The sequence below is a fragment of the Erpetoichthys calabaricus genome, chromosome 4 (assembly GCF_900747795.2).
Source record: "Erpetoichthys calabaricus chromosome 4, fErpCal1.3, whole genome shotgun sequence".
Classification (NCBI taxonomy): domain Eukaryota; kingdom Metazoa; phylum Chordata; class Cladistia; order Polypteriformes; family Polypteridae; genus Erpetoichthys; species Erpetoichthys calabaricus.
Window position 1 is genome coordinate 123,563,503 of NC_041397.2, and position 14,625 is coordinate 123,578,127.

The 14,625-nt window shown below is 37.7% G+C and overlaps 1 long non-coding RNA gene across 2 annotated transcripts in view; it reads left to right on the forward strand.

Annotated features, from left to right (window-relative positions):
- Window positions 1–14,625, forward strand: part of LOC114651370 (uncharacterized) — an 86,137-nt gene that overhangs the window by 57,464 nt on the left and 14,048 nt on the right. The window contains exons 1-2 of one of the 2 annotated variants that reach the window (XR_003716125.2): window positions 7,233–7,583; window positions 7,696–7,940. This is a non-coding gene — a long non-coding RNA (uncharacterized LOC114651370). Of the gene's footprint in view, window positions 1–7,232; window positions 7,584–7,695; window positions 7,941–14,625 lie in introns of those variants that run through there. The other variant, XR_007934737.1, reaches the window with a different exon arrangement.

Consider the following 14,625-nt stretch of genomic DNA (forward strand, 5'->3'; position numbering starts at 1 on the left):
TGTCTCTGTGGGCACAAGTATAGTAACAGAACCCTGCTTAGAGTTGTTTATCTTCTTGCATCAAGAGTGAGTCCCAGATCTGGATAAGCAAGTGGGAAAGTGGATAGATGGATGGTTCTTGCATAGCACCCACTAATACAAAGCATGGATTAGACAGATAATATACTCTTTACGAAAGCAATGTTATTAGAGCACATGACAATAGATATAGATAATAAAGCTGAAAAAATCAAATGATACGGGTGAAGAGTTAAAACAGTGTCACAAATTAAGTACTTTTAACATTTAGTAGAAAAATGGTGACTCTTTGACCTGAGCTAAACACACTTAATACAGGTGCTGCAGCTGATTGAGGCGTAACTGAGAGCTTTGTTGTAAGACATTACAAGAGAGTGTCGTCTGGTATCCAAAGATCCCATACCCTGTAGGCAGCTACACAATTTTTAACATTAAACCTAAAGAGGGTTAGTAGAAAGATTCTTAACTATTTTTTGCAGATAGAGATATCGCAAATTATATTGACTTATGCTTGTGAGCAAGATTTAATAATAATGATGATAATACACAATTAAAGCAGATTAAACAGAATCACAAAGAAAATAAGATAAAAAAATACTGCAGTTCAAGAGAGTACCTGCTAATAAATGTATAGGGTAGGTTGAATCAAAAGTGGACAAGCATTTCTCATAACATCCTCGACCGGTTCACACCAATTCAGGATCACAGGGGATGATAAGGGTTTCTTCCAGTTTTAAATTTAGTAAGTGCATCAGATTCTCTAAGTGAGGTAGCTCAGTCAGTACTTGATACAGTTACTATTAAATATTCCCAAGCATTAGCATGGTGGGAAAGGGGAAAATCAGTCCGACAAAGACAAAACCATAGATACCCTAAGAAAAAATACAAGCATATTAGATAAAAATTGTGTGATTAGTAAGTGTTTAATATAGTTCTGCCCCTTCATTGCAAGATTCATACCATTGCAGGCTTGCAAAATGGTCAAATGTACAAGATTTCGAAACATCTCATTATCAGCGTGCACATATTTGCTGTACAGAAAGTAAATTTAAGATTCGCTTCGCTAAAATCTTCAGGAGTCACTTGTATAAATGCCCTGGCAACAGTTATAATTACTCGTCACCGGGTGTTGCAGCTTGTTCTAATTTGAGCTTAATTTTAGGCAACACTTTTTTAAACACAACTTAACTCTATGGAATGTGAAGAATGTCCTTGTCTTGTAAGGGAAACCTCTGAATTTTCTGAGGAGGCTCTCTCTGTGTATGTGTGTGTGTGTGTGTGTGTGTGTGTGTGTTGCGGGAACAGACACTACAGCCACCCCCATACACAAACTGTAGCACACTCACACATAGGTAATGAGCACTAAGGGACCTTTTTATGTCACAAAACTGCAGGCTTGTAATTCCTGCATTGAAAAGCCTACCAGCTGCCGTGAAATAGTTAAAAAAAGCAAGCAAGCTGTACGATGCTGACAACTGTTTAGCTTACTATTTCTCACATTTTGGAAAATAAATATTCAAATGAGGCAAGCCTGTTGGAACTGTCTCCACATCACCCACTCCTCCCACTTAGCAAACAAATACTGTTTCCCTTAACTGTGTAATTATATAATGACAGGATGTGCGGCATGGTATTTGACCATATGTCTGACAGATTGATGTTTTTTACTTTATATTGTGCAAGTCTGACATGCATATTAATTTTTAAAATGCAGATTTGGTTTATGTGGATATATTTTCAGGGTCAAGGTATCAATAACTTAACAGTAGGATTTTTTTTCACTTTCCATAAAATTAGAGACCGGTAAAGGTGTCCCTGGTTTTGGTGCCACCATACTTGTGTCGGCTTTGATCGAATGGCTGGTCAGTAATCAGTCCTTTGCTTGACAGGCATGTGAAAGAATCGAGGCAGTCGATGTCTGGCAAGGATGTAATGCTGTTTGCAAAAGTAGGTCTTGTGGAAAAAATGTTAGAAACACTACAGATGGGAAGTACATCAAGACTGCAGACTTGTGCTCTCTTTATCTGATTACATTTTTTTACATTTTTTCCTTTTCTTGTTGTGTAGTTTTGGAATGCTTGAGGGTGTAATTTGACTGTTCTAATATTTTAAATATGTATTTTTTGAAGCATTATTATCTTATGCATTATTCTCATTGATGCCTTGTCCATTCTTAATTGTTGCCTTGCAGCCGGTAGTACTAGCCACCATATACATCAGATTGAGCAGATTCAGCAAATGATGGACCACAGACTTTTAGAGTTCGATATCAATGGACTGCTTTGTGTCTTTTTGTGTCTGAAGTTCACTTAATGTGAATTCTCTATTTTGTTAAAGGCTATCCAAGTACAGCTTGTCTTAAGATTTCAGCACATCCTATAAAGACATTATATGTTTTAAATTTCACTTGTTCAGGATTATATGATGACATAGTGAGTAGGGTCTCGAACATGTGATTCTGCCATTTCAAGACTGCTTTCCTTCTCACTAGGCTTCATCACCTGACTATTGTTTTAAGAAATTAAAGCAAATTACGCAGCAGTTTTGGCTACCTTACTTGCTAAATCAAAACCATAGTTTCTCATTTGCGAATTTCCTGTTGCAAGTTAAATTTTTCATATTGAACAGTGACAGGGCAGTGAACGACTGGTGTCTCACTCAATGCGTCCATTATTGATGACTGAGTTTGGATACCAGCATCACCTTGAGAGTGAGTTAGCACATATTTTAAAAAAATGGACCTATAATGAAGGTTGAGGAGAAGGCGCAGAGTTTGCAGGTTTAGCGAAATGTAATGAGTTTTAAGGAGAGAGGGTGAGAAGAGCAGGTACTGGTGGCATTAAAGGCACAACGCACTTACTATAGTTTTCTTGCATCTGATGTGATTAGACCTTCACAGAGTTACCTGATAGCTAGTCTTTGAACTTGGATGCAGTTAAGTCATTCTTCATTTTAGTGCGGTACACAAATATTTATAAAAACAGACATGTTAGTTTTACTAAATTAAGTACAATCTTGTGTGCATTTTCTTCAATATTCCAACCCTATTTGCGTAAAAAACAAAGATGGTATTTAACTTGGACTGTTGTGAATCATCAGTGTAGCAAACCACATCTTGCTTCTTTTATACACTGGAGGGGGAAAAGAAAATATTCATCCATTAAAAGAACCTCAGAATTGCTCTGTGACACATTCAAAATATGATTCAGCTCCCAGCCCAAATTTATCCACCTCCATCACTTTGTGCTCTGTGTCAGACTTTGTTAAAGTAATGATTCCTAAGTGGCTGGCCAAAAATGTGTGCTTTTTACAGCCGCTAAGAATCGGCAGCAGAGTGGCTGACTATGAAGATCTCATCTAGCTTCTTGTTGTGGTGCTGTTTCCAGCAACAAAAGAAGATGGACAGAAAAATCAAAAATAAAATAATAAAAAGAAATGCAACTGAAGAGATTAACACAGTGTTGCCAGTTCAGGACTCTTCATCTGATTTATGGTCCAGTCACTGTCAATGTGAAGCTTATACGTTGTCCTCAGGTTTTTGGGATAGTCCATCTTCTTCCTGCATCCTAATACAGCAAATATTCATATTACTATACCTACACTTATTTTGAATAATTTTTTTTTCCATCATGTTATGTTGAGTGTTTGCTGTGTATTGATGAAATGTCACAGCCGAACCTATAACATTTATTTGTTTCTACTAAGAATGCTCTATGGAAGTTCTTTAGCCTGCTACAGGTATGATCCTTACAGTAATTTCTCAGTGGTTAGACTCCCAAGCAGACTGCACAGTGTTCTGCCTTTAATAAGCTGTTTGTTAAGGTTCACACACACAATAGTCTTACTTGAGTTGCATGGAAAAATTCAAAGATATCCAAAAGGCAAACCACGAAAAATATAAAGGACAGAAATCAAAGTGTGGAGCCACTGCCACAAAGAACTTACAAGAGGTAGTTCATTGCTAAAGAATAGCAGGTGCACAAACATGCCTCAGAAAACAAATGAAGTCTATGTGCAACAAAAGAGTTTATTTAACAAAATGTTACAAATGTCATGCCAGAGCTGTTGGCACATTCAATAGTGTTTTCTTTTCCTCAATGAACCTAACATATATATCTTTGGAATATGGAGGCTGAATTTGTGGTTTTGGGAATGTTTTGCTGTTTTTTTTTTCAGAAACAGATTCACTGTATCTACCAAATTAATGACTTGTGCAGTATATTACATAACTAATTATTAATGTAAAAACAGGCATAATCTTCATCTATCCATCCATCATCCAACCCACTATATCCCAGGCTACAGGCTCTGCTGGAGCAAATCCCAGCCAACACAAACCCCGGGCAGGGCGCCAGCCCACCACAGGGCACACACACACCAAGCATACACTAGGGACAATTTTAGGATCGCCAGTGCACCTAACCTGTATGCCTTTGGACTATGGGAGGAAACCGGAGTACCCGGAGGAAACCCACGCAGACACGGGGAGAACATGCAAACTCCACACAGGGAGGACCTGGGAAGCGAACCCAGGTCTCCTAAGTGCTACCACCTGCGGCCCACCCGTGCCTGCCCACATAATCTTCATACACAAGAAATTCAATACAGAACAATAGCATTTGAACTACAAGGTTCATTCTTTTTCTACGCTTGATCCAATAGGTGTGCTGCAGTCTTCACCAAAAAGAAAGTAAAGAAAAGCTGTCCAGTTATTCTACTGTATGCTATCAGTTACTTTTTAAATCATTCCGATATTCCCACTCAATGACTGGGTCCCAGCAGTACATTTCAGAGCTTAACAGTCCACAAGTGTTTAAAGACATTTACCTTTTCTTTGCCATAAATGTGTTTTTCCTTCATGCTTATCCCATTACTCTTGGTGCTGCTCCAAGCCTTCTGAAAGACAAACTTTCCTAATGGAATCTACATGCTTCTCTTATGTTTTCCTTCATCTTGTTTTTTCAGGCTGTCCAAATTTAGCATGTCCGTTCATATAGTTCTTTTCTAAAACCTTTTAGGACTATAAGAGGCTGCACCAGTGCATCTATTGCTGTAGGTGACCCTTCTGGTGCATCGCCTTGAGACGGCTTAACATTTAACCATCAAAACATCTGTGATTTTAAAAATTGTCGATATTGTCTGTGGCATGACCCATCTCTGGAGATCATCAGTCTCATTCCTGTATTGTGGTGATCCAAAATGTAACCTGTTATCTTGGGGAAATCTAATGTTAAGTAAAATTAAGTAAAGTGTTAAGTAAAATTTAAAACATGTATTTAGCCCACTAGCACCCTGTCTACCGGAGATAACAATCAGATCACAGTAATTGCTAAGGCATTGTCATATTGTTTATGGAAGATTATCAGCCCTTTGATACCCTGAGAAAATCTTTTATGATGGATGCTTTATATTATGCATATAAATGTCAGATTTAATCAGCCAGTCTCCACAAGTGTATATATACAGTGTCCAAATAACTGGAAATGTAAACAATGCACCCACTAAACCACCAAACGTTGTATCTTCTGTACATGTTAGCATATTTAGTGTAACACTTCAGTATAATATAGAGAACAACAGAGATAGATTAATATTAAGGCAGAAGCAGATAAAGTGTGCAATGACAGGTAACTAGATAAGTAATGATTGTTAGTAGATTAAGGGGAATTGTCTATTAATAGACAGAGATAAAAGAGATCGAGTGATTAATGAGAAAGAGATATATAGGAAGGCGAGTATAAATAGATGAATAGTAGATCTGTAGGAAGATAAGTATTAAATATCTATCTATCTATCTATCTATCTATCTATCTATCTATCTATCTATCTATCTATCTATCTATCTATCTATCTATCTATCTATCTATCTATCTTATCTATCTAAGAGTTAAATTATTAAAAGTGTATTAATAGGTGTTAGTTTAATTCAGCATTTATTGTCCCATGAAGGAAATTAAAATAAGACATAATATGATATAAACTCAGTAATCAAAACACTCTTCCGCATAATAAATAACAGCACATATAGTAGATAGGTGAGCATTAGAGAATACACAGACTACTAGACTTAGCATATTTATAATGTAGAGCCATCGAATATAACATAATTTAACAATCTCGAACACACTTCAGGGTTGTTGCAGCAATAATATGTAACTCACTTTAACCCATTATTTAAGCTGCTTTGAAACCATAAAAATGATCTCCTTGGTTACTTTGAATCATCAGAAGTTTGTGTTTAATTGCGGTGTGAAGTACAATTTCATAATATTAAAAGGAATTACCTGAGTATAGGAGTGAGTGTCTTATTTCCAGCCTAATGTGATGTACTATGAGAACATAAGTAAATTTACAGAAATGAAGAGTCTATTGCGGTTAGATGGCTTATTTGGCTAGCCAGTACCTAATTTGTTCTGGTGTCTTCCCCAGTGCTGTTAACCTCTGAAGTGTAATCTGTTGAACTACACAACTGAGAAGTCTGTTTGTGACCTTCACTACCCACATATATGTAACTTTTCATGATTTTGTTGTTTTAACTCCTGATATAACAGCTACTGCCTTATTCTTTTCAGAGCAAGTAGAATATCGGGTAAAAAAAATTAAAAATTGTGTCTGCCTAGAAAGAAAACACCTGATATAATGGTCAGATGCTTAGCAGTTCAATCACAATATAAACCGTTTATTTTGTAATTAATTGACTGAGTAACTCATGATAGTAGACACTTTATTCTGTGTGCCATTCTCAGGAGAAGAAAGAAATTCTGAGGGGCCCTCCTGTGTTGGAGAAACCCCCATTTAAAATCGTCTCTTTCATTTCCCTTTCGTTTTCTCATTACTCGCCGTAAAGCCTCTAAGACGTAAACCTGTGTTTACTTGTCTGAAATGCCAAGCTGTGCTAATCATGTTTTAACATATCTGTATGGATACCATAAATGCCTAAAAAAAAAAAAAAAAAAAAACAAACTCCTAATTTTCAGAATTTTTTAATTCTGCTCAGTGAAATGTTGTAACTGTGTTATAATAATTTTTTCCATTTTATATTTCACTATTTGTATAGTTTCTTTGTTTTTTACTTTTCAATTAGAAAATATGACAATATTGAAGGGCACATGCTTTACGTGGCTGATGCTTGTTTCCCCTTTCTTTGGAGACACTGTTCGTCAGATTTTAAGGCAGGGGAGTTTCCTGCTTTTAAGGAGACTAAAGGCACGGCCTAGGCGTTTTCATATGTGTTGCATGCTTTTTTTTTTGAATGGATGGCCTTTCTCTAACCTCTCAATTCAGAAGTAATAAGAGCCAGCCCCCCTCATGTGACAAGCAGCGTGCAATTGGCCAGCCCCTTGGCGGGCTCTCTTATAAGAACTCCCGGTATCTGTCTCCTGTGTGACTTGCCTGGAGCTTTTACTCCTTAAGCTGAGCTAGGACCAGTCTCAGTCGAGCACAGCTCACTGGCTTGTGATAACGTTATCTGTGGGCTCGGCCTCCTCTCGCAGAAAGACAATGAATGAGCTGTGAAAAAGAAACTGACTTGGGCATGGACTATTGATTGACTGAACTGCAAACTGGTACTGTAACTGCCACTTTAAGATTGTTTACTGATTAAACAGCGAAGAATGCAGCTCACAGCTCTCTGCCAGAAACTTGTATGGACTGATTTTTCTTGTCTTTGTCTTACAGCACAGGAATGAAATGCTGACAACTGCTCAGATCCTTCTCAGATGGGACTGGTCTATGGATGTGTGGGGGAAAAAGGGGAGGAGGAGCAGGCATGAAAAGAGAGAGACACACAGACAGAGAGCGAGAGAGAGAGAAAGAGAGAGAGAGAGACTTTAATTCCAATTTCTGCTGCAGATAGAAAGAAGGAACTACCAAGTCTCACACTCGGCGGCAAGCATCAGGAAGAACTGCTCAGCTCAGACAGAGTAAGTGAAAAAAGGCCATTGGCTACTAATGGATATCATCTGTTGCATGCTGAAATTGTTTGCAGATTGGCAATAAGTTTAGCGGCAGCACACCTCTATATAGGCTTGCTTCCACGAAAATGATAGAGGCGACCTCTGCTGCTAACGTCATTTTTTTTTTCTTGTGAATGATGAAATGCAAGACACTAATCTGAATGAAATTATAGGGTGTATTTTGTAAGTTTCTATTCTAGCTGCATTGTAAGAGCCTAAGCCAAAAAGTCCAGTATATTATGCACAGTGGACAGGTAACAGGTTTGCCTCACCTCCATTCATTGATTGTGAAAGGCCATTGAGTTGGTGTGCGCAGCTGCAGTCTACTCGATGGTCAGTTTGTATGACGCTCACCCGTCATGCCAATCTCATTGGATGGGCATTGTGAATGGGCCCGCGATTGGCTGAGCCATTGAGTAAATGCACACACGTTGGTTTATCATCCTGTTGAGGCTTGCCAATGTGATGAATCACCAGCATGTGGTTTCACCTACTTTCAGAAGTATAAATGCAGCCACATGTCATTCATTTCCCTGAGTTTAAGCTATGCAGAGTGACTGAATAATGACTCAGGGGCACTCGTAATGTAGATTAGGGGGTATCTGTGTATCTTCTGTTTCCCTTTTTTTTTCCTTTAAACGGTGGCTTAGTCACCAAATATATAAACATCAACATCTTGTAAAGTGAGACCTGCTGGCCAGCTGTTGCCTTTCAGAGAACATCAATAAATAAAATTTCAACAGACATTACGCAGCATTGGCTCTGAGGGAGTGAGTATATATATAACACCTGTATGCCTGATAGAACTGCAGTAGCAGGACACATAAGAAAAGTGAATTATAAAAACTGCAATTATTCCAGCTAGTCCTTAAGAAAGGTTTATAAGTCAGAGTAAGGGAATTTTTACTTAATACCAACAGCATTGTGGGCCATTTTTCCGCACATTCAGGTTTATACCCACAGTGTCCTACCAGGTTTAAAGTCTGGTTTTTCCACAGTCCTGGCTTGAGGCAAAAATGCTTCGTTCAGGATTTGAATAAATTGGGGCTCTGGCATCTCGTCTAGGGGTTCATTCCTTGTGTCCATTGCTGCCAGGATACACAAACATTGCTAGAGCATTTGAAATCTGAGCAATCTCTTTAAGATCCATTAATGGTGGACTACTGGTGACAAACACAGAAAAAGTTTCTAAAGTCAAGTTAAACCAGTGCAGTGTGTTTGCTCACTGTTGGCCAGGTGTGATCATGTGGGTGCAGGGCAAAATATCTGATTCTGAGGCGGTAAGCAGTTCAAACTGTCACATATGCTAACCTAATCATTTTATTGCTGTTTAAATATAGCTTTCGGAAACTTGTCAGAACTCTGACTTCCCTAAAAATAGCTTTCAAGGCTACCTGTCTTTTATCTTTAGTGAATGAACAGGGAAGCAGAGGAAAAAAAAAAACGTGTAAAAAACTGAGCGTGACAGTTGAAAGGGTAGTTTGAGATAAGTCTGTCCCATTGAGGAACTGACTTTCCCGCCAAGCCCAGAGGGACGGAAGCGGGCCTTGGCACGGAAGAAGTTGGCCTTGTTTCACGAAAGGTGTGGCATGTCTCAGCCTCAGGCGAAAAAGGTGATTGTAGCCATTCAAACACGTGCCACTTAGGGGAACTCAAGTGCTCTTGCCACACTAAACAGGAATCTTTCCCCATGTCTGTCTGAGCTGCTAATGTAGAGTACTAACATAAAGTCAAAAAAGAAAATCAGTGGAGTCTGGGGACTCTCAGAAGCAAGTTACAAGTCTGAACAACTTTGTAAGTAGGAACTGAAATAAATGCTATGGGCTCTGGCATATGGCACATGTGGAGAAGAAAACGTCTAGGGAATCATGTTTCAACAAAGCAAATGGTTTCCCCTGACCTCAGCACGTGGTTTTTTAGAACTGAACTGTGACATTTGCACGTTGCTCTTTGCTTTTGAGAAATGTGTGATAATCTTTTCAGTTTGTGTAGAAAATGTGGAAACTTTAGCAATGTTGTTTTCATACATTTTAGCTGTGTAACGTGATTTTCAGTTTGATTTGAAACAGGGGTAGTGTTCAGTTGTACCAGGTTGTTTGGCAAGTGCAACATGTTTCAGAGGAATGCTCATCTTTAAAAAAAAAAATAGGCTCTGCTCATTAGAAAGAGTGCATGTAGAGATATGCATTGAGCAGCAATGACTGGAGGAGAGTGGCCAGCCCATTGTAGTGCTGCACTTATCAGGGTATCAAGAGATAAGTTCTCACTTTTTTTTCCAATCAGTAGGCACTTCAAGGTTTTAAGTATCCAAATTTTCTTCACTTTCAAGATAAAAAAAAGCCTACTAAATGTTTTTGGGTTGAAATTGTCCAATAATGAAAACAGCAAAAAAATCAGGCCTGCTTTATCATTTCAGTTCCTTTCCACCTGCTACAGAAAGCCTTTTTTTCTGCCATTTTGCTGCCATCTGCCACTATCTGCTCTCACGCTGGCACTCCCTTTGCCTTCAACAGTTCCGTTTATGCACTGCCGTACTCTCTCGCTCTTTCCCATTCATCTAGTGCCAAGTCACTGTTAAAGTTTTTAGAGTCGCACATCCCAGCCCTTCACCTTCACGTCTCGTTTACCCAGTTTGGAAGACAGTGGGAGGTGCCACTCCTAACACCCACGTGTACAGTCCAAATGTGTCATCGCTCAGAAACGCTGCTCCCAGACACATTTACTCACTGCTTCACCAACACCCACGCTATAGGCATGCATTTAAACCACATGTTGCCATTTCAGCAGGACAATTGATTATCAGGTGGTATGTGTGGATATGCTTTTGCTCGATAAATACTATGTGCTTGCTGGATAAATATCAGGTTATGTAAAATTTTCAGGTATGGTCTGTAATTTTCTCCTAATAATATGTAACATACATGACACATGTTAAGTGTTTTGTAAGTGCTGAGTAGTGAGGAACGATTGAAGGAGAGCAATCTTTTCACTTAAAGCATAATCTGAATGGAGACGTGAGGGAAAAAATAGTAAACTACAAGGGGAATATGTAAGGTTTAGTAGATGCCAGCTGTTTCTTTAAATAAGTTAATAAACAAGGAGAAAAAGGCAAAGATGGAAGCTGGGCAAAAGTAAATTCCATTCAAAAAGTTTGAACACATTTCTTTAGATCAGTGGCTCTCAAATTCAGATGAAGGTGGATTTGCTTGTTCATTCCAGGCAGTTCCTGATTTTTACTGAATGATATCAGAATTTAACAAGCTTATTTGCCAGTTTTCAACTTTATTGTGTCAGGCAAGACATTTCCAACAGGATTTGTGAACTTCTTAGGGACCTTAACTAGTATTTGTTATTTATACACAACAAGAAATGAATTTCCCCCAATCTTATGAGTTACAGTTTTGCTATCATATTTATTTGTTTCTCCCGTCTTATAAATTTCAATTTCTGTTTCATAATAATGTTTTGGTTATTTAAACATTGCTTGCAAAAGACCACACAGATGGGTGTGACACTCAAACTGTTGCTCCTCATTAGTATTCTTTGTTATAGGGTTTTGTCTTTAATTGTCACAGTTGAAATAGAATTAATAAACCAATAGTGTGACTCAAGTTATTAGAGCTGACAAAAATGCAAATCTTTCTAAGTTTCTTATGAAAGAAATTGCACAGTGTGACATCTTTCCATCTACAAAATACAGTAAGAAGAAAAATGGCTATCTGATTAAACACTTGAAAACCATAATCAACACCAATTATGAAACCTGTTAGGATGAAACCAGTGGCCATTAAGGTCCACCAAGACTGAGCTTGGTGTACATGAAAACAGCTCATCAAGAACCTTCACACCCACATTCTACATTGTAGAAGTATTAGGTAAGCAGGAGTTGATGAGCTACATCCTATTGAATGGTGTGTTCCACCATAACATCTTTTTGGATTTCTATAGTGCAGCATGGTGTACCTAAAATGACTAGTGCAAAATAAAATACTGATTGATTTATTAATAAATGAACTACTTGTTTTTATGATATTACTAAATACAACAATAGTAGCTGTTTAGAAATGTACTGCATTTTGAATTAAATTTTCCACTAGTGAAATATTTAGCATCTGCATGCAGTCATTATGATGCTGCCTTGCAGCTTCAATTGTATCCTGAGCTGATCACTGCACACATTAGTCTTCATATGAAGAAAGCTATAAGAAAAATAATATACTAAGTAAAAATAATCATGACTATCTGTCAGTTAGGGTTGCTTGGTATACTGGTACTGGAAAAAAACAATATTTTAAATAATATGGTATTAGCATTTTGGAATTTTCAGGACTGGAAGGAAATGTCATCTTTCCACTCAAATCCTGTTCCCTGCGACGGGAGGCTTCATGAAACCACATGGTTTTACATGATCTTGACTTCATTGGGTGGCCAATAGCTTTAAAGTAATCAAGAAATGCCTCCTCTACTTTGATGCAATCAAGACTTCACAGGGAACACTACGCTGCCATCCCTATTGCCGACACACACTTCAGGCTGTGCTATCAGGAGGGAAGTAATGTGTAGTGCAGTGCAATAGAGTAAGATGGAGGGTTTGGGATTATCTGTTATTTGCTTCTGAATTATTTTGGTATCAGTACTGAGGTTCAAAAGCTGGCACTGATACGGAAGTTAAAATTTTATTACAAATCCAACACCACTACTAGTAGGTTACAGAATGTACAATGACTGCATGGCTCCATATTAATGGGGCAAAGACGTCTAGAATTGACTCTAGTGTTTATAACATTAAATAAACCACAAGAAAGGGAACAATTGGCTTTTCACAAACCACTCTCACATTACCTGTTTTGTTGAAGGGAAAGTGCTGTTTGTATGACATTCATGCTAATCAGGGTTAAACTTCAACTGACTGCCTGACTGGGTACTCAGAATCATGCAATATGAAGGAACTCATTCCCCAAGTCAGTAAGGGATGTAAGGCGGGTGCACTGATAGTTATGAACTGTACCTCTATGTTTCTAACGCTTCATACTGATTCAATTAAGTGCAGTGTTGTAGATAACTTCTTTGACATAAGCGATAAGTTTTTATCAGAATATCTAGCATTCTTAAATGTTTATCATTGAGACTGTTAAAACTTGGGCAGTACTGTCCCAAAGTTATTATCCAGTAGAGGAAGTCCCATAGAGGTCTGATTCTAGGACATTTTAATTTCGTCATATTGCTAGGTGATAGCAGTGAGCCATATACAAAAGTTTAGGGCCCTACTAATAACACCAATGGTCACAAATTTCTTATGAGTACCTCTCAAAAGGCTTTGGAGTGAGTTGGAGCTAGGGTCAGCCAGTGAACGTTTTAATCTAGAGGCCCTTTTGGCATATCCCCTGACCTTGGAAGTGATTTTGTGGGTGGTGCAGAAGAAATTCCCAGGAGAGGAGAGTGGAGTGGGATGCGAAACGTCTCAGTATTCACTGAGTGTACATTAAGGAAGCAAGCTGTGTGAAGGCTCACCATGCATTATATGGATATCTGGAAAAGTTCTTGTTGTATTTTGGTCTTGTTTGTTTATCTATCTATCTATCTATCTATCTATCTATCTATCTATCTATCTATCTATCTATCTATCTATCTATCTATCTATCTATCTATCTATCTATCTATCTATCTATCTATCTATCTATCTATCTATCTATCTATCTATCTATCTATCTATCTATCTATCTATCTATCTATCTATCTATCTATCTATCTATCTATCTCTGATGTTTGTGCTACTGTGTGGGAGCTTCCTTTAAGATACAGGCTCATGAAGATATAGGCATTACTTTACAAAATAGAAACACAAAAGACCAAAAACATTTTTTACACTTTGTTAGTTATATTCAATATGGAGAGTGGTGACGTGTTGCATGTTGATTAGCATGTAAGATTTTCACTGTACTGTGTACACATGACAGTACATAGAAATAAAATGGTGGTGGTGTTTCAATGCCTGAAGGTTTCTTCATAAAAACTATGTAATTGGTTCAAAAGGTGTATTCAAAATGAAAATGAAAGTCAGGATTGAGTTACTGAATTTATTTAAAGTACAATTGAAATAATTCCAAGAAAATCAATTGGTTGTGTTGTACAATCAGCTTTTTGTTTTCAGAAGATGGTCTCTCTTCAATTTACTTTCATTCTAGCCAATTCATATCAGATATTACCTGTTAAAATAGTATGAAAGTTTTTACTATTTTGCAAACTGAAAAGTAGAAGTCATTCCAATGTGGAGATCACACTGAGATTTAATGTATCATTATTATTGTTATTATTAGTAGTAGTACCGGTAGTAGTAGTAAAATGCAAGACTGATATGGGGAGAGATCGTTTCAAAAATCAGTAGGCAACTGTGATTCAGGGGTTCAGGTCCAGGGCCAGTAGCAATGTGAATTAAAATGTTAGCATTATTTCAAGAATGAGATTAGGATGTGACTCAACATTTTTGAACACTTGCAAAGAATTTAAAGCAAAACACAAACAGTACCAAATCTGCTAATTTTTCAAGTTTTTAAAAAAATTGTATAAACAAGTGACATTAACAAAACAATATGTGGCAAAGTGTCACATCAGTAATCCAAGCACTGTTGAATATTCCTCCTGCCTTGTTTAA